A 24,040-nucleotide genomic window follows, 5' to 3' on the forward strand; every position below is an offset into this window, starting at 1 on the left:
ATGTGTGGGCAATTTCTGAGGGCTCTGAGCAGAGTTTTTAGCCAGCAGTCTGTACTATTTCCAGGTATCAAGGCTGTTGCTCTTTGGATCCACTTGTGTCCAGCCTCCCAGGACCTTACGTCCTAATGTCACCTGTGTCTCCCTTTGAGAAGGACTGGCTTCTGCTGTCCTTGCGTCCTCATGCTTCCTGCCCCTCCGTCGGTCCTTAGCCCTTGGATTACAGGTTGCCTTCTCTCGGAACCCAACCCCTTGCTGTTATTCCACATGCATCCTCGAAGGCCTGGGGATCCTGAGGGGCACCCCAGGTTTGGGGCACACGGTTTCAGTGTTGGTATGATTCACAGCATATTGGTTTTTTGCTCTACTTTCCCCCCAAAAGGCCAGTGATTTGAGGTTGCTCTCGTGCCATCTCCTAGCTCAAAGATAACGAAGATTAGAAAGAAGAGAGAAGAAAAAAAACACAAAACAAAAAACGTGCCCTTTTGCTAAGCTGATACTGTTCAGCCAAAGATCTAACAGGAAATGTGACGCTTCATCATTTGGCTGAAACTTTAAACAACAGTCAAAACTACGTACTTGATTGCAAAGCATAGCCAATGAAAGCGGTAACATAGCAAAGTCATAACATCAAACAGTTTCCAGGCACTCAACTGAGAAAACATTTTTTTATTCCTTAAAGTTAGAAAACGTTCTCGTTTTATGGAGAGAGCTTTGTTATCCTGACCCTCCTGAATGAATGTTTCACATTTTTTGAACCTTTGTCATGTGTAAACGTGCCAATAGGTAGACTTCTGTGTTTTGCATGATTAAATAGGGTAGCCGACGTTGGACCAAGAAAAACATAACTGGAAACTCAAAAGATGATGTCGGTGAGGGCATTATATGATAGTGCTGTCTCTTGCCATCAAAATCAGTTTTTTCTTTTAACACCTGTCAGATGTTTCTCCCGTGCTCTTAGTAGATGGATTTACCTATTAGATGGGTTCCTTTTTTTTTTTCTCTAAAATCAGTGATACTCATTGACAAATACTTTGCGTCTATGTCTTACGTTTTTACTTCATTCATGGTGTCTTTTATGGACAGTTTTTTTCATTTCTTATTTTTGAAAATTGGCAAATTTACAGAAAGTTAAAAATAATAGTACAGTGACCACCATATAACCTTCACCTAGAATCGCTGGTTGCTAACATTGTGCCCCATTTGCTTTAAATTACATGATAGATTTTGGAGTTTAGCAAAATTGATGATTAAGTCTTATCTTTTTAATTTACAAATATCCAAGGTTATCTCAACACTCTTTTTTGTAGCGTGACTGCATCTGATTTGCATTTAAATGGACAGGTTTTGAGAGATTTTTCTCCACGGTAGACATAAAGACTTTAGAGTCTCATTTCCCCAAGTCTCACATGAAAACTACCTACTGTGATACCTCAACTTTCTAGAATGGCTCTTGGTGAGATATGTCTGAACGTAACCCTATTGCTAATGCCTGTTATAGGGATTATATAGAATTTGTTTATTGTGACTCCCTTTTATACATTTTTGCATGACTTTAATAAAATTCGTACTACTGAGACATGGGGTGCCTGGCTGACTCAGTCCACAGAGCACACGACTCTTGATCTCAGGGTTGTAAGTTCGAGCTCCATGTTGGGTGTAGAGATTACTCAACAATAAAATCTTATAAAATAAAATTCATACTACTGGGATGAGCAATGTGAAGAATGAAAAAAAAATGGTTTCAAAAGGAAGCAAAAACTCAAGTTCCTTGAGAAAGTTCTAGAAATTATTTAAATTGTTCCCTATATGTCAGTTATTAAACACTGCTTTTACTGTCCTCTAAGGTCTTGTATAGGGAATGGTTAGGAATCATTCACAAAACATAAACTACAATTTTGAGATGGAAGGTTTATTGTAGTTAATGAAATACTGCATCAAGTTATATTTCTTAATAAGAACAAGAGTGAACAAGATCGGTTCTTTTATAGGCAGTACCTAGGCACTTCTATAGTAAGCAACTGTTAAGCTTTACAAATGTGAAGTGTGGAGAAGGAAAACTATTTCCTCTACCTGTTAAGGTTCTTCTAGCTGGTCTAAGAATCGAATTGACGGGAGACTGACTAACCAGAGAAAAGCAAACAAAGTTTAATAAATATCAGGTATACCTCTGCGTACATGGGAGACACCCAGGAAAACTAACTCCGTGGCAGAAGCCATTACCTTAAACATCACCTTCAGCTAAAGACAAAAGGTGTTGGGGGTGGGGAGTCCGTTATAGGAGGCTACCAGAAAAAGCACAGCAAACTAGGCTAATGTTAGGCAAATTCAAGTCCATGCCTTTTCCATTGACAATAGTTTCAAGAGATTTAGAGTCATTGCCCTCTTGGTACTGGTACTGAAGGAGATTTCCCTTCTATATGTAAATATCTCTTAAAAGGGCAACTTGCACTTGGTTTTCAGAGTTTCTCTTGTGTCTGTAGCTTCTTAAAAGTTGCCAGCTTAAAATAATCAGCATGCCAAAGAGGAAAACTAGGGGGCGGCAAAATTTGCTCCCCTACAGAAGCAGTATTGTCTCTAAACATGGATTTGTGTTAGTCATCAAATATAATTCACTAACGTAAGTAGGGTTTCTTTTGTAGTTATTTAGGGGAGGAGGAAGCCATGTTTTAATTCACACGTACGCCCAGTTAAACTGGACTTTTGTAGCTAGCTTAGAAAAATAAAAGTTATTTCTCATCATGTCAAATACAAAATAAATGCAACACTGTGTTCATGGCAAAAGTGGCTACCATAGGTTGTACTCTTTGATGGTGGGCATGACCGAACGCATTAGTAATGGGGCATATCACCATTAAAATTAGCCATTCAGAAATCATCCATGTCTCCACAGATTATTATTTTTGCCTTAGTTACCAGCACTTAAATTTAGTAGTCAACGTGGTACTTTGTAACCAACAAGTGTCATGTGTGAGTAGTGATTAAAAAATATTAATTCTTGGGGCGCCTGGGTGGCTCAGTGAAGCGTCTTTGGCTCAGGTCATGATCACATAGTTGGTGAGTTCGAGCCCCGTGTCGGGCTCTGTGCTGACAGCTCAGAGCCTGGAGCCTGCTTCGGATTCTGTGTTTCCCTGTTTCTCTGCCCCTCCTCTACTTATGCTCTGTCCCTCTCTCAAAAACATTAAAAAATTTTTTTTAAATAATAATAAAATAAATAAAAACGTTAATTCTCCAGTGGTGCTTGGGTGGCCCAGTCAGTTGAGTGTCCAACTCTTGTTTTTAGCTCAGGTGATGATAGGGTTGGTGGGACGGAGCCCCTCATGGGGCTCTGTGGTGATGGTGCAGAGCCTGCTTGGGATTCTCTGTCTCCCTCTCTCTGCCCCTCCCCTGCTTGCTCTTTCTCTCTCTCAAAAAAATAAACTTGAAAGAGTTAAAAAAAAATTAATTCTCTAGGCAGAAATATCTGAGAGGAAAAGGGTGTGGTAATGGTAGAAAATTTAACACATTATGCAAAAAGATTCAGATGCGGGAGGGCGCCTGGGTGGCTCAGTCAGTTGAGCATCTGACTTCTGCTCAGGGGGTGATCTCACAGTTTGTGGGTTTGAGCCCTGCATGGGGCTCTGTGCTGACAGCTCAGAGCCTGGAGCCTGCTTTGGATTCTGTTCTCCCTCTGTCTCCCTCTCTCTCTCTGCCGCTCCCCCACTCACGCTCTGTCTCTCTGAAAAATAAACATTAAAAAAAATTTACAAGCCTGCTTGTCAAAAATTTAATGCGTGCTTTCTTAACATTTTCAGGGATTGTCATCAGCATATTGATTTAATATTTTTTGATGCAATAGAAACTTAAAATGACTTATAACTCTTGGGAAAGAAAAGACTGTTTTCATTACTGCAGATCATATGTTCGTCCAAATAGAAAGCCCAAAAAATCTTGTCTTAGGGTTTTTATAAAATTAACCAATATCCAGATATTCAAAAATTAAGTTTTTCTATATTCAAGCAAAAATTAAAAAAAGGTTTCACAATATAATGGGATTATGTATCATTCATCACAGCAACAAACTCAGAAAAATGTTCAAACTCAAGATGTGTGTGGGACAAATAGACCTGAAGGGGGGAAAACTACATTGTGGTCCTAGATGATAAATATTTTAGACACGTCCCTTCCCAAACCAGTCCATCTGTTAAATGGAAGTCCAATCACATTGTCAAAGGGTTGGTAAAATTGTTCCAAATTTTATCTTAAAGAAAACATATGCAACAATAGCTAGGAATACTTTGAGAGAGGAAAGTAAAGAAGTCTTAAAATACTAAATATGAAGCCTTGTTTTAAAACCAAAAAATTAAAAATGTATTACTAGTTTACATTTGAACTCTCAGACCAGTACAGTAATAAGCCAGAAATAGGTGTTAGCGGTTGTAAAATACTGCAAAGGAACTGAAACTGCTTAAAAGGATAAAGTTGAACAAAAATCAAAATGGCTGCACTCATGCTTCAGGGAAGCTCGATTTCAAAGTCACCTTTTTCCTCTCTTCTGCAAACCTCCTCTCCTCCCTTCTTAGCCTATTGTTTCAGAAACCTGGTACCACCCCGAAGACGTGGTGGGGGAGGCTGGTGCCAGGTAAACAATTCCTGGCAAAACAGGTTAGATCCTGTATTTCCCTATAAACCCTCCCTAAGTCTTTCCTCCCGGCCAGCTTGCAGCCTGCCGTTCGTGAAGGCCAGATCCTGCTGCAGGCTCCTTTGCTTCGAAAAGCAATAAAGCTATTGTTTGTTCCTCTTTATCCCCAACTCTGTCCTGGAGTTGTATTTGGGTTCTGAGGCCCAGAGGTCAGTTTTGAACAACAGAACCGTCAGAACATAGGAAGGGAAGGGTACATATTGGTACATATTGGAGGACGTTAGGTTACAGTTTCAAACCCCAGATGGATTAAGGATAAAATAAACTAGAAGAACCTACCAGTGACTATCCGCATGTGATGGAATTTTCCATACAAAACCAATGGGCAGATTCTTTAAGGAACAGATTACAGGTTTAACTAAAAGTATGTGTCTTCTGAATATGAGACAGCAGAAGGCAATCGGAATTGGAAAATTTGCTAACAAAATTTGGAAGAGGGAGGCTGTGGGGCGCTTGGGTGGCTCGGTCCGTTGAACATGTGACCCTTGATTTTGACTCAGGTCGTGATCCCAGGGTTGTGGAGTCGAGCCCTGTGTTGGGCTATGTGCTCCATACTGAACGTGAAGCTTCTGTGAGATGCTCTCTCTCTGTCTCTCTCCCTCCCTCTGTCCTTCCCTGCTTGTGTGTGTGCTCTCTCTTTAAAAAAAAAAAAATGAGGGGCGCCTGGGTGGCGCAGTCGGTTAAGCGTCTGACTTCAGCCAGGTCACGATCTCGAGGTCCGTGAGTTCGAGCCCCGCATCAGGCTCTGGGCTGATGGCTCGGACCCTGGAGCCTGTTTCCGATTCTGTGTCTCCCTCTCTCTCTGCCCCTCCCCCGTTCATGCTCTGTCTCTCTCTGTCCCAAAAATAAATAAAAAACGTTGGAAAAAAAAAAAAATGGGAGGCTGAATACCTTAATATGGAAATAACTTCTGCTAATATTTTTTAAAACAGCCTTATTGGGATAGAAATTAGGGGCGCCTGGGTGACTCAGTCGGTTGAGCGTCCGACTTCGACTCAGGTCATGATCTCGCAGTTCGTGAGTTTGAGACCCGCGTCGGGCTCTGTGCTGACCGCTCAGAGCCTGGAGCCTGCTTCGGATTCTGTGTCTCCCTCTCTTGGCCCCTTTCCCGCTCATGCTCTGTCTCTCTCCGTCTCTCAAAAAATGAATAAACGTTAGAAGAAAAAAAAAAAAGAAAGAAATCATATACCATACAATTCACTCATTTGAAGTTTACAACTCGATGTTTTTTAATAGAACCGTCACAGTCAGATTTAGAACATGTTCATCACCCCCAAAAGAAACCCTGTATCCTTCAGTGGTCTCTCCTCATTACTTCTCAACTCCCTTATACTAATAAATATTTTAAAAGCATTAAGATGCTAAAAGCAACTTAACAAAGGATGTTATAATTCATAGAAGGTGAAGTAAGGGACATTCAAATGGTGAATATGTAATCCTGAAATTCCATATAAGTAATCCAAATTAAAACAATTTAATGTTTATATATACCTAATTTTTAAAAAAAATGTTTTATTTATTTTTTGAGAGAGAGAGAGCACGTGTGTGGAAGAGTGAGGGAGGGGCAGAGAGAAAGGGAGACAGAGGATCCGAAGCAGGCTCTGCACTGACAGCAAAGAGCCTGATGTGGGGCTCGAACTCACAAACCGTGAGATGGGGACCTAAGCTGAAGTCAGATGCTTAACCGACTGAGCCACCCAGGTGCTCCTTAGTTAGGGTTTTAATATTCACCCTCACACTTATGAGGCTATGTTGAGAAACACATACTCATACCGCAGGGAAGAGTGTTAAAATCTAGGCAGAAAGCAGTTTTTGACCCCATGAAAAGCCTTTAAAAACATTCAGGTTCTTTGATCAATCATTCACTTCTTTGAAAATATCCAAAGGGGATAGATCATAAGAGATGAGAACCCACATTTAACTGCAATGTTAGTCATATCCTTCTTTGTGATCAAATGTAAAAGTACATAAATCTCCCATGAGAGAGGAATAAATGTGTTGTTTTTTTTTTTTTTTTTTTTTTTACATTCATACGATGCAGTATTGTGGAATATTCTTACAGTGCCATGGCAAATTGCTACAAGTTAAGGGAAGTAAACTGGAAGGCTCTATCTATGATCTCAATTATGCAAAAATAATGATCCTGAACACAAAGAAGCATTCAGAATTTCCCTGAAATATCACATCTTGTTATGTCGAGAGCCATTCCTTCCAGCTCTATAAAATTGTTGCCTGCCAAATCTTCATTCGGAGCATTTTCCACATACGGTTTGCCTTAGGGAATCTCATCAAGAGTCCTCCAGCCCAGTCTTTACTGGGGGAGGGAGGAACCCTCCTTTCTCTCCATTTCTCTTTCACCCACAAATGCTTTTTGACTTAAGCGTTGATGCTTAGCTGTGTGTCCCGCCCGAGGCCTTATACTCTGGGTCACCCTATTCGAGACTGCACCTGTATATGCCGGGTGGAGACAAACCTTTTGCAGAAGAATCATTTAACCAATCCTATAGGGCGCTGTCAGCCTGGCCTCGAGGTCCCAGGATGCCTCGATTGGCGCCGGTTCTGCCGGCAGCCCCTTAGAATGTATACGTGGAATTTTGGGATCTGATAGAGAAATGATCACGTACTTGTTTGCTGGGGGAGGATAGGCTACTTCCTGCAGCTGCGTAGCCGTGCAAAACAAACGTTGCCTTCAGCGGACGGACTTGAAAATATTCATGCTCCTCGGGATTATCCGTCCGCACATCTGGCCAAACGTCGGAGCAACTTGGACGGACAGTATCGGTGCAGAAGCAGGAGCGGATTTAGCTCAATAATGCATGTGTCTCCACTACCTTCAAGATGAGCTAAGAAACAGAAACCACCGCTTTAAAAAAAAAAAAAAATCAGCAAACGTGTTTTGTTGTGGTTTTTGTAAAGGATTTATTTTGGCAAAACTCATCACTAGCTTAAATGTTGCTGGACGTTTATAATTTGCTTTCTTTGTCATCGGACTTATATGAGTCGACTTTCTGGCCCAGTCAGAATTCCTTCATTTAAGTTGATGCAAAGGAGGAATTTTTTTCTTTGGGGAAAGCTTTCCCTACTCGGCCACCCAAAGAGACATGCCCCTTGAAATGTGTCCCTTAAAGCCTATTGAGCTAATAATGACAACAGCTGACCTTTGTCAAATGTCTCCTTACTGCATGTTCCAGGCACCTATGTTCGAGTGCATGCTTCTCACATGCAAACACACTGAGGGATCAAAGGCGGAAACAAGAAGAATGAATTCTCGAGTCTTGCTGAATCACCCCCCAAGAGCATGTGGAGAGAGGGGAGAAAGAGCCAAAAAGCAGGAAGTGTGGTGAACATCCATCCACTGAGGGCCTCGCCAAGGAGGAGAGGCGGGTGAGAAATCCCGAGTCAAAATAGTCTTAGAGGTAGGAAAGCCAGAGAAAGGAATCTGGAAGCCACAAAAGGGAATCGTTTCAAGAAGTGCTGTCGGCCTTAAAACACTTGAAGGCATAGGAGGTTTGAGAGGGAAAGGTGTGGGGACAGAATACATATGGCAGTCGTGAGTCTCCAATTTCCAGGGACGGAGTCCACATAAGTATACTTTCCTGCAGTCAACCATTGCTTCTCCAGCTCGTGTAATAACACCACACACACCAAAAGGGGTGGCCTCAGGGGCTGTGAGGACCCAGAAGCCTGTTCGGCTAAGCCTGGAAGGCCTGTAGGGCCGGCTTTTGTGTTGCTGAGGGAATTCTGCACACTTAGATTTGGCTACGGAATGTGAGGGAAGGAGGTACCCGCTTCAAAGACCAGAGAGGGCTGTTGGGGGCAGGGTGGTGGGTGGGCCAGCAGCCCAGGGAGAAGCACCTGAGGGCAAGGGGAAGTTGTTGAGGGAGTCTTACCCTCTCTTGATCTCAGGTGACCGGCCATCCCGATTTGCCCAGGACTGAGAGGGCTCTCAGGACCCTGGACCTGGAATGCCAAAACCAGGACGAGCTGCTTATCAAACCTGTGTCTTTCCCTCCGGATCTTCAGGAACACCTCCATCAGTGCCTTGAGAGTGAAACTTATATTTTCCGGGTATTGGCGCTTCAGAAACTGGCTCGTAGGCAGGAAGAGAGAAGGAAGGGGGAGGACGGGTGGCGCAAGTAGGAGAGAAGTTAAAAGGAGCCGGAGCAGGAATATGGCGCGGGAGTGGATCCCCTCACGCAAGCTGAGAGGCCGACCCAAACTCCCACCTCTGAAGGGGTCTTTGTGGGCGGGTTTGTGGATGGGTAGAAATCAGAATAAGCCCAACAGAGCTGGTTCCAACTGTGACATGTCAATGCATATACTGAGTTATGCCAAGCCAAACTTTGCAGGTCCTACTGGAAAATCTTTCGACAAGGTACCCAGTTACCGATGCCCCAGCCTGACAGGCAGACCTGAGCCACCCTCTCTCCCCCAGCCGGTCACCAAGATCTCTCTTCCCAGGGCCAGTGGTTAAGTGGTGGCCTCTTGATTTCAGCTCAGGTCATGATGTCTCAGTTCGTGGAATGAAGTCCCATGTTGGGCTCTCCACTGACAGTGTGGAGCCTGCTTGGGATTCTCTCTCTCTCTTTCTCTCTCTCTCTCTCTCTCTGCCCCTCCCTGACTCATGTTCTCTCTCGGTGAAAATACATAAATAAACTTAAAAAAAAAAAAAAAAAAGCAGAGTTGATTGCTCACTACATTAATGGAGAGCCTCATCTCCAGGTTCTTTCTTGGTAGCATCTCTGTGGGAGGACAGCCAAACAGGGCTGTTTATGAAATCAAAAATTCTGGTTAAGCTGGGCCTGACGATGCGGGGATCTTGGATAATGACAGTAATAAAATAGTGTAGAAGGGGAAGAAACAGCAAAGGCAAGGATTTTGAGGCAAAAAGTTCAGACAGACAGTCTTGGGTACAAACCGTCAGGTGACGCTTTTTATTTATTGCAGAATCGATGGTTCTTTGAGGATGTTCTGGAGTGAAAAATGAAGTTATCTACAACTCTTACCTTCCAGGGCAAGAATTTTCTGGAATAGTGATGTTATGTTGGCGAAGACAGTAAACTGTGTGGGTGTAGATGGTTTTGCCTCTCACCTCCTTATCCTACCCCTCACTGTTCCCATCCCATAATAGCAACGACAACAAGAGTAACAGTGACAATACGTTTTGGAAATGCTGAGGAAAGCAGCTATAAACATCTGTGTGCAGGTTTCCACGTGGACATTTTTCTTTTTTGTAAACACCAAGGAGCACAATTGCTGGGCTGTATGGTAAGTTATGTTTAGCCATGTAAGAAACCTCCAAACTGTCTTCTGAAATGGCTGTACCATTGTCCCATTCCCGCCAGCAGCGAATGAGAGTTCCTGTTGCTTCCTATCCTCACCAGCATTTAGTGCTGTCAGCGTTCTGGGTTTTGGCCATTTTTATCAGTGTGTAGTGACATGTCATTGTTTTAATTTATATGATGATATATGATGCGGAGCATTTTTTAAATATGCTGGTTTGCCGTCTGTATATCTTTTTCGGTGAGGTGTCTGTTCGGGTTTCTTGCCCATTTCTAAAATTGGGCTGTTGGGTTTTTTTTTTATTGACTTTTTAAAATGTTTATTTATTTTTGAGAGAGAGAGAGAGAGAGACAGAGTGCAAGCAGGGGAGGGGCAGAGAGAGAGGGAGACACAGAATCCGAAGCAGGCTCCAGGCTCCGAGCTGTCAGCACGGAGCCTGACACGGGGCTCGAACTCACACAGACCACGAGATCATGACCTGAGCTGAAGTCAGACGCTTAACCGACTGAGCCACACAGGTGCCCCTTAAAAGTTCTTTGTATATTTTGGGTAGCAGTTCTTTATCAGATATGTCTTTTGGAGATATTTTTTCTCAGACGATAATGGTACCTTTTTTTTTTTAACAGGAAAACGCATGTGAAAATGTTAAGTTAATAGCTGATATTGCTCCTGGGGAGCAGGGACTATACTTCTTCATTTTCGTATTTGTAAGCCTAGCACAGAGCATGGTACACAATATATGCTCATTAAGGGGCGAGTGGGGTCTCAGTTGGTTAATCATCCAACTCTTGATTTCGGCTCTGGTGCTGATTTCACGGTTCGTGAGTTTGAGCCTGGAGTCAGGGTGGAGCCTGTTTGAGATTCTTTATCTCTCTCTCTCTGCCCCTCCCCTGCTCTTTTTCTCTCTCTCAAAATGAATACACTTAAAAAAAAAAAATAGATGCTCCTGAAATATGTGGTAAATGAATAAAAATTAATTAACTTACTCCTGATTAACCTTCTTAAGGAAAAAAAAAAATCTCCTTTTAGATATATATTTTCCTCTCAAATCAACAGAAATCCTAACAGTAGAAGGGAAAATGTGTAAATATACCCACAACCATCTAACATAAATTCAGCTTGTCTCTATTCTCACTGTAATACAAAACCTTACTGAAAACGAAATGCTGGACGTGAATTAAAGCCTTCTGTCATTTCCCCCGCCCCCCCTTGCCTACAAATATTTCTGTTCAGGAAATTTGATCTCTCGGAATCTGGTATTCTTCTCTCACTGCCTAAGCATGTGACTGACGTAACTGGAGAGTGGGTCCAATCCAGCCCGTGCGGTCAGAGAGTTTGGGTATCTGGCGGGTTGAGGTTCCTCTCTGTTCACTAGAGGAGAGCCAGTGGGGGGAGGTGGGGACAGTGCAAGCTCGTGGGTCCCTGGATGGGATGCCTTTTGTCCCAAGCCATGTATAGAAACTCCACAAAGGGGGTCAGGGTACAGCTGTTTCCTATGAAGCCGACTGTACTTTGTGTGAGGTGTAAACAAGGAAATAGGGATGGGTAATAAAAATAGGGAAGGTGTGTGTGTGTGTAATAACTCCGGGGGGTGGGGGTAGGGACACCCGGCTGGCTCGGTCAGTAGGGCATGCGAAGCTTGGTCTCAGGGTTGTGCGTTTGAACCCCACATTGGGTCTACAGATGACTTTCCAAAAAAAAAAAAACCTCAGGGGAAAAAAATTTAGAAAATACATGCATTCTTGGCTTAAGACTAACAGCAACAAACCAGTGGGACAGGAGAGAGGAAAGCGTTCCCTAGAATCTTCCCACATTACTATTGCATGCGGTGGGGAATGACACGATTATCCTGTTGTGTCATTTCAACAGGACATTTAGCAACTCTGGTTACAACGTGCTTGTCAACCAGCCGTGTGCATCTTTTCAAGTTTGTTTGCTGACTGCTTGTAAAACATGCCAGTCTAAGCAGCATTGAATATCTGCTCGCCACAATCCCCCTGTCCTGTAAAATACTTAGCAGATATTTAAAAACTCTTTTGAAGCCTCGTGATCTGCAGAAGCAGCCTCCCCTGCGAGCTGGATGCGTCTCAGGCCCGCGGTCTTCTGAAAGGGGGGACGCAGCCAGCACTTGTCCAGAAAGGCTTGGCGTTTCTTGACCCCAGATAACATGACCGCAAATCGCCTTGGCTTTCAGGCTCACAGTAATGCCGCCCACTGTGTGCTTTTTTTCCTTTTTTTTTTGGTCATCTCATGAATCTACAAATTTAGCCTTTTTTCCCTTTTTTCCAAGGCTCCAACGTGCACACCAAGTGGGCCTTTCAGCGCTTTCTGGAGCAGCCTCACGCAGTTCGGCAAAGTTGCGCCTCCTTTCCTGGATGTGTGAGGTTGGTGATTCACTAACATTGAACTCTCGGCCGACAGCACCAAAGCTCACGCCTAAACAACGCTTCTCCGGCACACGTGTTTTCTCTGTGAGGCTCATCCCCGCTTTCTCACTCTTGGGATCAGTAGACAGCGTTTCAGCAGTGCGCTGGGGGCCATCTTAAACGACGAAAGCACCGGGAAAAAGCACAGAAAAGCACAAAAATGCGAAACAGGTGGCGTTCAATCCACTGTGAAAAAGGACACTTGTTTACAGTAGGAGAGCCGCCAAGGAAGACGGGGCACGGCCTGGCTGCACCTCAGCTGGGAATGTGTGCATCGAGTCATTCAGATTTTCTTTGCTCCTCTGCACGTGCCGATGAATGCTCGCAAAAGTGTCGCGAGTAATGATTTTGGAGTTAACGAATAGATTCAGTGAGTATGTAAATTTGCCAATGTGGAATTCGTGAATATTGAGGATCAATGGGATCTGTATTGTTACCAAGCTCCCTAAGGTACTGTGGTACACGGCCAAGTTGACAGGACTCTGAATTAAATACTTGGTGAACGTGAAGTAGTACTTCTGTTTGGTACCTCACAGGATAAAATTTTCTGAAGTGACCCTACCCTGTGACATTCAGGTGCACTGTTCTGCCCCAACTAAAAACATCAAAAAAAATTTTTTTTTAGTGTTTATTTTTGAGGGAGGGAGACAGAGCACGAGCAGGGGGAGGGGCAGGGAGAAGAGGGAAACGCTGAATCCAAAGCAGGCTCCAGGCTCTGAGCCATCAGCACAGAGCCCGATGCAGGGCTGGAACCCGCAAACTGTGAGATCATGACCTGAGCCGAAGTCGGACACTTTAACCGACTGATCCACCCAGGCGCCCCTAAAAACATTTTTAAAGCTATGCCTATACCTTATGCCACACCCATCTGTGGCTGTTATCATTTGTTGACATTTTTGGGGAGAAATCATTGTTATTCTTTAAACCACAGATAAGCAGAGGGATCTTTAAACTATTCTTCTATGTGATGGGAGTCTACGAACATTAGGTGACCACTGCAGAATTAAGATAGGAAAGAAAGCTCAGCCAAGTCTTTCATTCGTGGAAAAAGCCAACTGAGCCTAACGGGACAAAGACCAGTGTGCAATGAATATTTCTCTCTGTATTTGGTACTTAGGAGAAAAGAAAACCTATGGTGGGGTTTTTTTCTCTGTAAGTTGAAAAGAAACAATCAAAAGATTCCTTGACTATGACATCTTCCTCTGCTTATGTTCAGGATTTCCATGATCACAGTTACTTTTGATGTTAACTTTTGGGTATGATTTGTCTGTCCGGCAGGATGTAAGCACCAGGGATTGTGTTTGTCTTATTTACCACCATGTCCCTAATACTTGGCACAGGGACCGCTACACTGCCGTGTTCCAAAATGTTTTTAATAAGAAAGAAAAGAGGAAAGTGAATAAACATTTGTTGGGCACTTAGTGTATGCCAAGCAAATTGCCATCCCATTTATTTCTCACAAAACTATACGGTAGATATTTTTGACCCCATTGTACAGATCAGAAAGCTGAGGCTCAGAGATGCTTTGGAACTAACCCATATCACCCCATCAGACATGATTAGTTGTCAACTCATCTCCCATCTCTCCTTTCTTCTTGCTGGCAGAGCCCTCGTTGTGTTAACTATGTAACACATGCCCTATCCCCGCTCTCACAACTGGGTAGAGTTGTTTTCTTTGTCAGTGATTAGCCTAGAGGTTGACATATGACTCAGTCTGGCTAATAAGATGAGAGGAGGTGGATGTTCTGAAAAAGGTTTCAGACTCGTAAAAGACAGAATCTCTGGATCTGCTGTTTCCTGGATATGACGCAGACATTTTGTGACCTGAAGTGGCAAAGTGGAGAGATCAAAGGGCTGGAGGGTCCTTTATGACGTGATTGAGGCACTGAATTAACCAGTTATCCTATCTCTGAACTTACCAGGTTGGAAAATGAGCTTCTATACCGTTTCAGGCATTTTTTTTTTTAAGGTTTTACTTTTAAGTAATCTCTACCCCCACGGTGGGGCTAGAACTTAAAACCCCGAGATCAAGAGTTGCACGCTCTCACAACTGAGCCAGCCAGGCACCCTTGTTTTAGGCACTTCGAATCGGGAGGCCCTGCAAACTGACAGAATCAGGTAGCCAAGAAGTGGTAAACTCGGATTTCAACCCAGGTCTGGCGCCGAAGTCTGTGTTCTTTTCCGCTCCACTCCACTACCTTTTAGAAGGTGAAATTGTTCCAAAAAAAAGGGCCGGAAACTTCTGAGGCCTGTGGGGGAAGTAAACAATGATGATTATTCTAAACCATTCAACGGTCCACTCTGGCACATTCTTCAGAGGTTGGACAAGAGATCTATCTGCTGCACAGGTAAATACACAGTAAGCACGACATAGTGCTTAAATATATTTTAGCTCGTATTTTCTTCTGTAGTTGTCTCTGTCTTCCTATGTGAAGCATAAGTTCTCTGAGGACAGTACCCATGTCCCGGGTCTCCGTGAATCTCTACTTGTCAATTTCCTGTTAGTTCCAAGTGATAGAAACACAAAGTGAATTGCCTTGAATAGCGAAAGGTGATATTCTGGCTCCTGTAACGGAACCACAAGCGTGGAGCTGGCCTCCTGCAGGAACCGGCCCAGGAGTGGCTTGTGACTCCTACATAACCAGGCCTCTGCGCTTCACGAGGCTTTCCCTGGAACTTTATGCCTTCAGGTTTCCCTACTTGGCTGGGACCGTGGCTGTTGGCCACTTTCAAGCCTACAGTCACATGGTTCCTGCCAAGTGAGAGAAGAGAGGCTCTCCTTTAGCTTCTACAGAAACATCCTGGAGAATGTTCCCGATTGGTTGGCCTTGGGTTGTGTGCCCACCCCAGGACCAGTCACTGTGGCCAGGGTACCACGATCGGCCCACCCTGAGCTGTATGTCTGCTTCTGTGTTCAGAGGGATGGGTAGGTTCAAGGGAAGAATTCACAAAGGAAAAGGCTCACCCTATTCTCCCAAGGGCTTGTTCTTGGGCTATTCTCTGAGGGGTGAGTCAACGGTGGTCACTGCAAATATCTAGAGGACTAATAAACACAAACTTGCCTGTCACCGGTCACAAATGAGCACGCACACACAGTGTACCCTCACCATGCTCTTTCCTAATACCCAAACTCTGTGTAGACACCACGGGAAGAGCTCCAGCACCAATATTTTAGAGCTGGGAGCACTTTTCTCTCGACCCTTCTGTGCACATAACCTGTCTTGTGATTGCCGGGTAGCACGGACCTTCCTCCCCGCACCAGAAAGAATGTGGCAGGGAGAAAATTCCACATACCCACTCACACATGCCAGTATTCTCCACACCGTAGAGCTCAGGCTTCAGTTAACAAGCGTTTTCCTGCCTGCTTTGGGATTCTCACTTTTGAGTCACTCAGCCCTCCAACTCTTCTCCATGGCACACTCAAGCCTGTTCAAACGGTAGCCCGGAAAAGAGAGAGGGGAGCCAGCGATCACCATAGAACTTGAATGACAGGGGGACACCGGGCGAACATGACAAGGTTCCAGGGCACGTGGATCCCACAGCTAGCCTGTCCTTATGCCAAATGCAGAGGAGGCAAGGACACCTTTTCCCCCTTGTGTCCACAAACCCAGTAAGTAACACTGTAAATGGTGACACCCTAGAGGCTAAAAGTGCTTAGCCCAGCTCAGACAGCGATGCAAGAATTCTCAGCCAAGCATGGCTCCCAGCAGCCCTGAGACGGTTTCGCTGGCAGATGCCCAGAGTCGTTCAAGGAGTTTGGGGTTGTGGATTTACTTTACACAAAGATCTCGTGTAAATTTTACCGTTGGAAAAATGGTTATTGTTCCTTTTAAATGAGCTATGTTAGTGTTGGTTTCTCCTTCACTGGAACCCCAGTATCGGTTAAGCAAGAGGGGGTTAATATCTCTGCTGCCGCGGAGATCATCTTTGGCGTGACAAGTGACTCGAGCGAGGGTTCTTCTGTGTCTCCGTGAAAAGCAAACCGAAGAGTTCCAAAGAATAAGAACAGTTGAGGGTCATCTTCAACTTGGACCCTTTGAGTTTGTCTCCTATTAGGCAGATTGTTATCAAATCATCACAAATTCAGGGACCTAAGTCACAACACATGTTCCCTTATGGTTCTGGAAGCGGCAGTCTGCAGTCCGTTTCACTGAGCTGAAGTCAAGGTGTCTGCAGGGCTGTTCTGTGTCTCTAGGGCAGGTTCTTTTCCTCTTCCGTTTCTGTCTAGGTTACATTCCTTGCATTCCTGGGCTCAAGGCTCCTTTCCCCACCTTCCCAAAGCCAGGAGAGGAGCTTCGGCCGGTCTCCACTTCTGTCATCACATGGCCTGCGCTCTGACCAGCTTCTCCCGTGTCCCTCCTTTGAGGACCCTGTGGGTACATCAAGCCCACCCAGGATAATCTGAGAGAAACTCCCTACCTCAAAAGCTTTCATTGAATCACACCTGCAGAGTCCCTGTTACTGTGAAAGATAACACAGTCACAGGTTCTGGGGTTTAGGATGAGGGCTTCTTTGGGGGCCATTACTCATTCTCCACCCTACCGCTCCCATTTACTAAACTAACAATATGAATCAAGAGAGGAGAGGCTCCTGGGTGCTCAGCAGGTTAAGCGTCCGACTTCGGCTCAGGCTCTGATCTCACAGTTTGTGGGTTCGAGCCCCTCGTCGGGCTCACGAGCTGTGAGATCGTGACCTGAGCCGAAGTCAGACGCTTAACTGACTGAACCACCCTGGCATCCCGTGTACTGTTTTAACCTCTTAACAAAGATATATGAGAGCTTCCATTTCCCATTGCTAGCCAATGCTGAGTATCCTCAAACTTTAAAATATACGCTAATCTTCGAGGTGAAAAAAGAATAATGATTTGATTTGCATTTCATTATGAGGAAGACTTAGGTTTCTTTTCCTTTATACTACTTCTGACTGTTTTTTAATTCGATTCCTTCAACTCAATTTTCGATTTATGAAATCTAGCTTTGAGACGTCCTTCAATTCCTATTCCTTAAGTTTATTATAGGCCTAGAAACTTGTCCAAAATCTCAAGTCTCAAGACAATGCCCTTTGGGTCACTTTTCCTCCTTTTTTTGTTTTATGTAATGTAAATTTTGGTCACAGGAAGGTCACCTACATTTTTTTAGACATACGCTCATTTCTCTATAAGCACTGTCAGAATCACTTTTCATTTTTTTCTTTTTTGGCTTTTAAAATTTTTATTCATTTTTATTCAACTCATTGAGGTCATATCTCACATTAAGTAGTAAATAAAGCATTTCCCCTCATTTCCTCTATCTATCCCTTCCTGGTAGGGAGCAATCTTTCACGTGGGTTGACTTCTTGTATTTCAACATAAAGAAACAGATCTTTCATAAAAATTAAGCACAGGTTTAACCACAAGGATGTTCATCCCAGCATCGTTGGCATTTGAAATAATCTTGATATATTTCCCCAAACCAAAGGGAGCGGCTAAACAAATTCGTTCACCCATATGATGAAATATTCAGCCATCATTAATGTGATGGCATAGACCACAGTTTTCAAAACGTGCTCCTCAAACCAATGGCATCGGCATCAACTTGTTGGAAATGCAAATTCTTGCACCCCCATTCCCCCTACTCCCTATCCCCACCCCTTCCCCCCATAGCTGCTAAAGTCGAGAGTGGGTGGGTGGAGACCAACAGCCTGCATGTATGCAGCTTTTCTAGTGATTCTGATGCATGTGTGTATTTGGGAACCGCGGGATTAGGCAAACATTTATTGGTGTGAAGAGAAGTCCACAATATAATGAGGCAAATAGAATCTTTTGCAGATTCCAAAAGAGCATATTCGATGTAATCTTAGTTTCAGAATATTCATAGATACATCCATATACATATATGTGTGTGTGTGTGTGTGTGTATAAATTTGTGTGTGTGTGTATATATATGAATGCATGGAAACAGATCTGTAAAGATATACACTAAAATGCGGGGGGCACCTACGTGGCTCAGTCAGTTAAGCATCTGACTCTTGATTTTGGCTCAGGTCATGATCTCACGGTGGTGAGACTGAGCCCTGAGTTGGGCTCCTCACTGAGCCTGGAGTCTGCTTGAGATTCTCTCTCTTTTCCTCTGCTCCATTCTCCAGTGTGTGCTCGCGCTCTCTCTCTCTCTCTCACAAAAAAATAAAATAAAATAAATGAAATGTTGGGAGTGGTTATCACTGGGTGGGGAGGTTACAAATGATTTCATTTTAAAAAATACTTCATTTGCAGTTTCAAACATTTCTTCAGCGAATACATATTACTTACGTCATTTTAAGAAAGAATAAAATAAACGGTTCTCCATTTGGAAAGATTTGGCAGAAAGAAGGACCCATCCGTGCCCCTGAGTCTCAGTCTCCAGTTGGGGGATCGCCTTATTACTGTAGCTACCAATAAGCCACGTTTTTCCTTCTAAATCTCTCAAGCAGACAGAAACAAAATTGCTTTTCTTGATCTCCTTAGAATGGGTGGAATTTTCAAAAACACCTTGCCAAGGGTTGCTTACTAAAAGATAACCAAAGAGGAATGAGCCAGAAAATAGAAATCAACATTTCAGAAGATGGGGTCAGAGCCTAGCACAGCTATCCACTCCTGTTTCCATTTCATAATTTGGCGTGAGATGTTTCTATATCTTGACTATCGAGGCCAGCTCACTCCCCCAACACCTGTTCATCCAGGTTGCTCCCGAGGCTACAATCCTGGCTTCACCTCCAAGGTTCCCTCCCAAGCTGCTGCTTGACTCTTGTCAGACATCATAGGTGAACTCATTCGTCATGCACGACTCTGACTTTTAGGGAGTTTGAGCCTGGTAGACTCTCTATGCTTAAACATTTTTTTTAAATGCTTATTTTTCAGTGAGAGAGAGAGAGAGAGAGAGAGAGAGAGGGAGCACAAGCGTGAGCAGGGAGGGGCAGAGCAAGAGGGGAACAGAGGATCTGAAGTGGGCTCTGTGCTTAGAGCAGACAGCGTGATGTGGGGCTTGAACTCATGAACCATGAGCTCATGACCTGAGCTGAAGTAGGACGCTTAACCGACTGAGCCACCCAGACACCCCTCTATTTCTTTTTTTAAGTTTATTTATTTATTTTGAGGAGTGGGGGGAGCGTGAGCAGGGGAAGGGCAGAGAGGGAGAGAGAAGGAATCACAAGCAGGTTCTGCACCATCAACACAGAGTCTGAATGTGGGGCTCGAACCCATGAACCACGAGATCATGACCTGAGCTGAAACCAAGAGTTGGCTGCTTAACCGACTGAGCCACGCAGGTGCCCCTACGGCTTCCGTTTCTATACGAACGACACGTTTAATTTCGTTAATTCTGTTAATGAATTTTTAAATTCTGTGACTAGCCCAACCTATTGATTTTTTGGGTTCTTCAGAGTTCAACAGCTATTCCATGAGGGGCATGCTTTCTTCCAGAGTTTTTCTTCCTCCCTCCCTTCCCTCTCAATTGGTTCTCAATTCCTAGATTCTTATGCCACTGCCAATAACTGAGAGTGAGGAGGAAGTCACCTTGCTTCTGGGTCTCTCTCTCCCAGTCCTCTGCTGGCCTTCAGCTCCGGATGTTTCCCTGACGTTTCTGGTGATACCCAGGGTGTTCTAAGTGACGGCAGATGTTTAGGTGTGGATCGTGACATTGGGATCCATGGAGGTGTCACCATGTTTCAGTGGCTATAATTTGTTTTGACACACTTCTATGCTGCATCCATTTTTCAGAGTAAGCCAAAACCTAGGGGGAAGTCTGAATGCGTTATCAAGGGGTGATCAGCTGGGATTAAACTACTTCATCAAAACAGCACTTTGCTAATTAGCATAAGGGGTGTCAGAAGGGGACTTTATTTGGAGAAACCCGTAATTTAGTTTGTTAATAAACTGAATTACTTAGCATGATGATTCTTAGAAGTGAGGTCTCATTGGCGATATTAAATGGATTCAAGATATCCAGGCTGACCAAACATGCCTTAAAGAGATGCCTCTTATATGTACAGGGGGGTAAAAATTTAAGGAGACCTAAAATTTCTCTTGATCCCTAAATGGTCAAGCTTGCTTAGCCATTGGTGTAGCAGGATTTTAGAATCTAGAATCTCGTTGAGCTAACAGGACAGTATTAACTCCTTGATAAACCAACACGTAATAAACATCTGTATGGGCGGCAGAGTTTGGCCGGGGATCACTTTCTGTAACCTGACAGATTCTAAAGGTATAGTTAAACCTTCCTTCCTCAAACTTCTTTAGCGGCTACTATTTTTTAGCGAAGACAGCCTAACGGTTGGATATGATGTTCCAACTGGAGAGTTCGCAATGAGACTGTCCTTCCCCGATTCCCAGTGAGGACGGGGTAGCCTTCACTCTTTGGATGTGACCTTCATCTTGGTCTAGGATCCCCGGTGAGGTCTTCAGACTGACTCTCTTTCAGGCATCCCTCGAAGACCGTTATCATTTCCCCCCGTGCTACTCCTGAACCTCAGGAACTTGGCAGGAGGGGGGCTTCCTGTACCTTCTGTGAGACAAAAAGAGTGAATGTGGGAAATTGTATCAGCCGACATCACATATCCTCCCTGACACCTTTAACACCTAAACCGAAATTAAACACAACAGTAAGGGGAGAAGTTCCCTCGATCAAATTCCCCCGTTGTGAAGTAAATGTGTTTCTATGGAGGTGTTACGGATGTTTCTGGGTTAAAAATTTTTTTTCTTTTGCTCAACTCTGTCTGGCAAGACATTCAGGATTCGTGGCCCTCTTAAAGCCAGTAGTAACAAACAAACAAATATCTCACATTTCTAAATGCCTCTAAAGGGAAAGTACTGGGTTGGTTGAGAACATGTCTTCCAAACTACATCAATGTCTCCAGGAAGGATCCACAATGCTCTGAGGGCTGGGGAGGGAGGCAAGTGGTCAAGGGGTCGGAGCCCCACCAGCTGCCTCAGAGTGTGCCCCTGGCAAAGTCAGTTTCCCCAGGGCAGGGGGCAGTGATATCTAGAGTGCTATCTGTCATAAGTGAAAGCATTTCCAGCAATCTTGGACCATCAGTTCATCTTTCCCCTGCTTTCTCTGGCTATTTCTTTGAAGATGTCTGAAGGGGCTATGTCACTTGGGTTTAAAAATCCAGCGTGATATTCTACCTGTGTTTCTTTGCTGTAGGTCTAGAACCATCAATTGCACACCTTTCGTTAGATATCATGGATCAAAACGGTTCACCAAAACTTAAGATAAGTGGCGAAAAGAGGCACCGAACCTGCTTGGGATTCTCTCTCCCTCTCGCTCTCCGCCCCTCCCCCACTCACACACGTGCATATGTGCTCGTTCTCTCTCTGGCAAGATACGAGTTAACTGAAAAAATAATGTTGCTACAGATTTGTTTCCTACGTGTGTGTACGTTGGTTTTTGAAATATCTGGAAGTAGATATCAATTTTTGAAATATTTGGCTTCAATTATATATAATAAACCAAATATCAAGGCTGTGTGGTGAGCACTATGTGTATACTTTCACTTTAAAATAAAAAAAAAACATTTGTATTATTATTTTTTTTAATTCTAGAAGAATTAACATATAGTATGTGTAAATTTCAGAAAAGGACGGAGGGTTAGGGAAAGCGTCTCTGGGCGACTAGGACCGGAGACCGGAACACAAGGGAGGGGCCAATGGGGTGAAAGCGGTTTCCTGGCGCAGGCGCAGAGACCAGTCACTAACTGGAGTTGTTCATTTGCAGGAGGGACGGAGATGCTCCAGGTAGGAACGTTCCAGCTATGTCAGATTTCAGTGAGTCCCCGCAGTCCAGATCTGCGGGCAGAGGCGTCTCCTCATTCCTGGATGTGCAAAGCCCAGCTTTCACGTTGGATCAGGGCGGAAGGCACCACGGCGCTGTTGGGGCATCTCGAGGGGTGACGATTTGGGGAGCAGGACTAGAAAAGCTAAAGGAGGCGCCCCGTTGAAGGCGCGAACATTGGTGCGGCATCTCCCGATGTGGCTGCTTGGCGACGGAAGTTAATAAAGGGGTGACACAGACAAATCCAGCCTGGTTACCGAGCAAGCGGAAAGGGCCTCCCGAAATAGCTGGGGAAACTTCCAGAAGTGTGTGCTGCAATCCCGCCGCTCGGCGGATGGGGCCCGCCCGGCCAGCGAAATCGGTGAGCATGATCAGTGTTAATGCAACTGAGGACATTAGAGTTTGTGTTTCCTTAGGCCTTTGAGCCAACGTATTTAGTAACTGCCAGGGTCCGTATAGGACTTTCATGGGCCCTCAGCACTTTTGCCTTCCTGGGCTCCTTCCTCCATAATATATAATTTAATATATAAACACACATATATTAATATATTGCATATTTTTAATATATATATATAAATCACATTTTACAACTTCATTAGTATAAAGATGAATATAATCTAGGCTGGGTTCATTACAATATGCTCATTTTTTTCTTCTGATTTTGAAAGAAATAAAATTAAGCAATTTTTGTGGGTTTCTAAAAGTATCATGGGCCCCAGGCACTTTGCCCACTGTGACTAATGGATGTGTCGTCCTCTGTTTTTTTCCAGCAGTTTCTATCTTCTTCCCTCACTCATGGCCCCTCCTGACCACTTCAATGGTTTCTATCCAAATCGGCCTTTTCGTTAAGTCTGGAACATTGCCTGTAAGGTGAAACTACGTTTCATCGCTTGGCGGAGAGTTCAATTAAAAAAAAAAAAAAAATGGGGCTCCTGGGTGGCGCAGTCGGTTAAGCGTCCGACTTCAGCCAGGTCACGATCTCGCGGTCCGTGAGTTCGAGCCCCGCGTCAGGCTCTGGGCTGATGGCTCGGAGCCTGGAGCCTGTTTCCGATTCTGTGTCTCCCTCTCTCTCTGCCCCTCCCCCGTTCATGCTCTGTCTCTCTCTGTCCCAAAAATAAATAAAAAACGTTGAAAAAAAAAATTAAAAAAAAAAAAAGGATCAATAAATTGTCACATTGTTTTCTAAAATGGATTTGCTACTTTGAAAAAAAATATATACCAACTCCACACTCAAAACAACTTTTCTTAAGAGCCAGAAGTTACGGTTTTCTACGAGTACGTACGCACCAAGCCCAAGAACTTTTCCTTTGGTTTCCTGAATCCCAAACCCAGGTTGTCTGTGTGGGATCCCAATCAGGGAGCACAGTGCTGTGGGCTGTACGATTCAGAAAATACCACGGTCCAGTGAGTCAACCCAGCCTTCCCCCCAGCCCACCCTTGAGCGACTAGTTAGTTCCTTCTTGACGGTAGATGCTGCCAGAATGTTGGCTTTCAGGTTAAAACAAAGCAAAATAAAAACCCACTATGTTTTCAGAAAAGAACTTTTCTCTTAGACTCCCTTATCGGTCCTCTGCTATCTCCATGTGGTTCACAGTACGCCAGAAAAAGGTTAGTGGGGAGGGCTGATTTCTTCAGGAGACGGGAACTTCGATCCACCCCTCGTCCACATCCTGGGTGAATGAGGAAAACAGAAAATAGAGGAATATTTTTGTAATCACCTAGAAATGGCGAATAGGAGTCAGAAGGAAGCCGACAACTGATGTAAGATACAGGCTGCTACCTGGACAGTAGATCTGAGTATATATGAACATTTAAACTCATCAACGTCCTTTTTTCTGGGGTGAGAGAGTGAATTAAGGACCGAGTGG

This window comes from Panthera tigris, chromosome D4 (genome assembly GCF_018350195.1).
Source record: "Panthera tigris isolate Pti1 chromosome D4, P.tigris_Pti1_mat1.1, whole genome shotgun sequence".
Classification (NCBI taxonomy): Eukaryota; Metazoa; Chordata; class Mammalia; order Carnivora; family Felidae; genus Panthera; species Panthera tigris.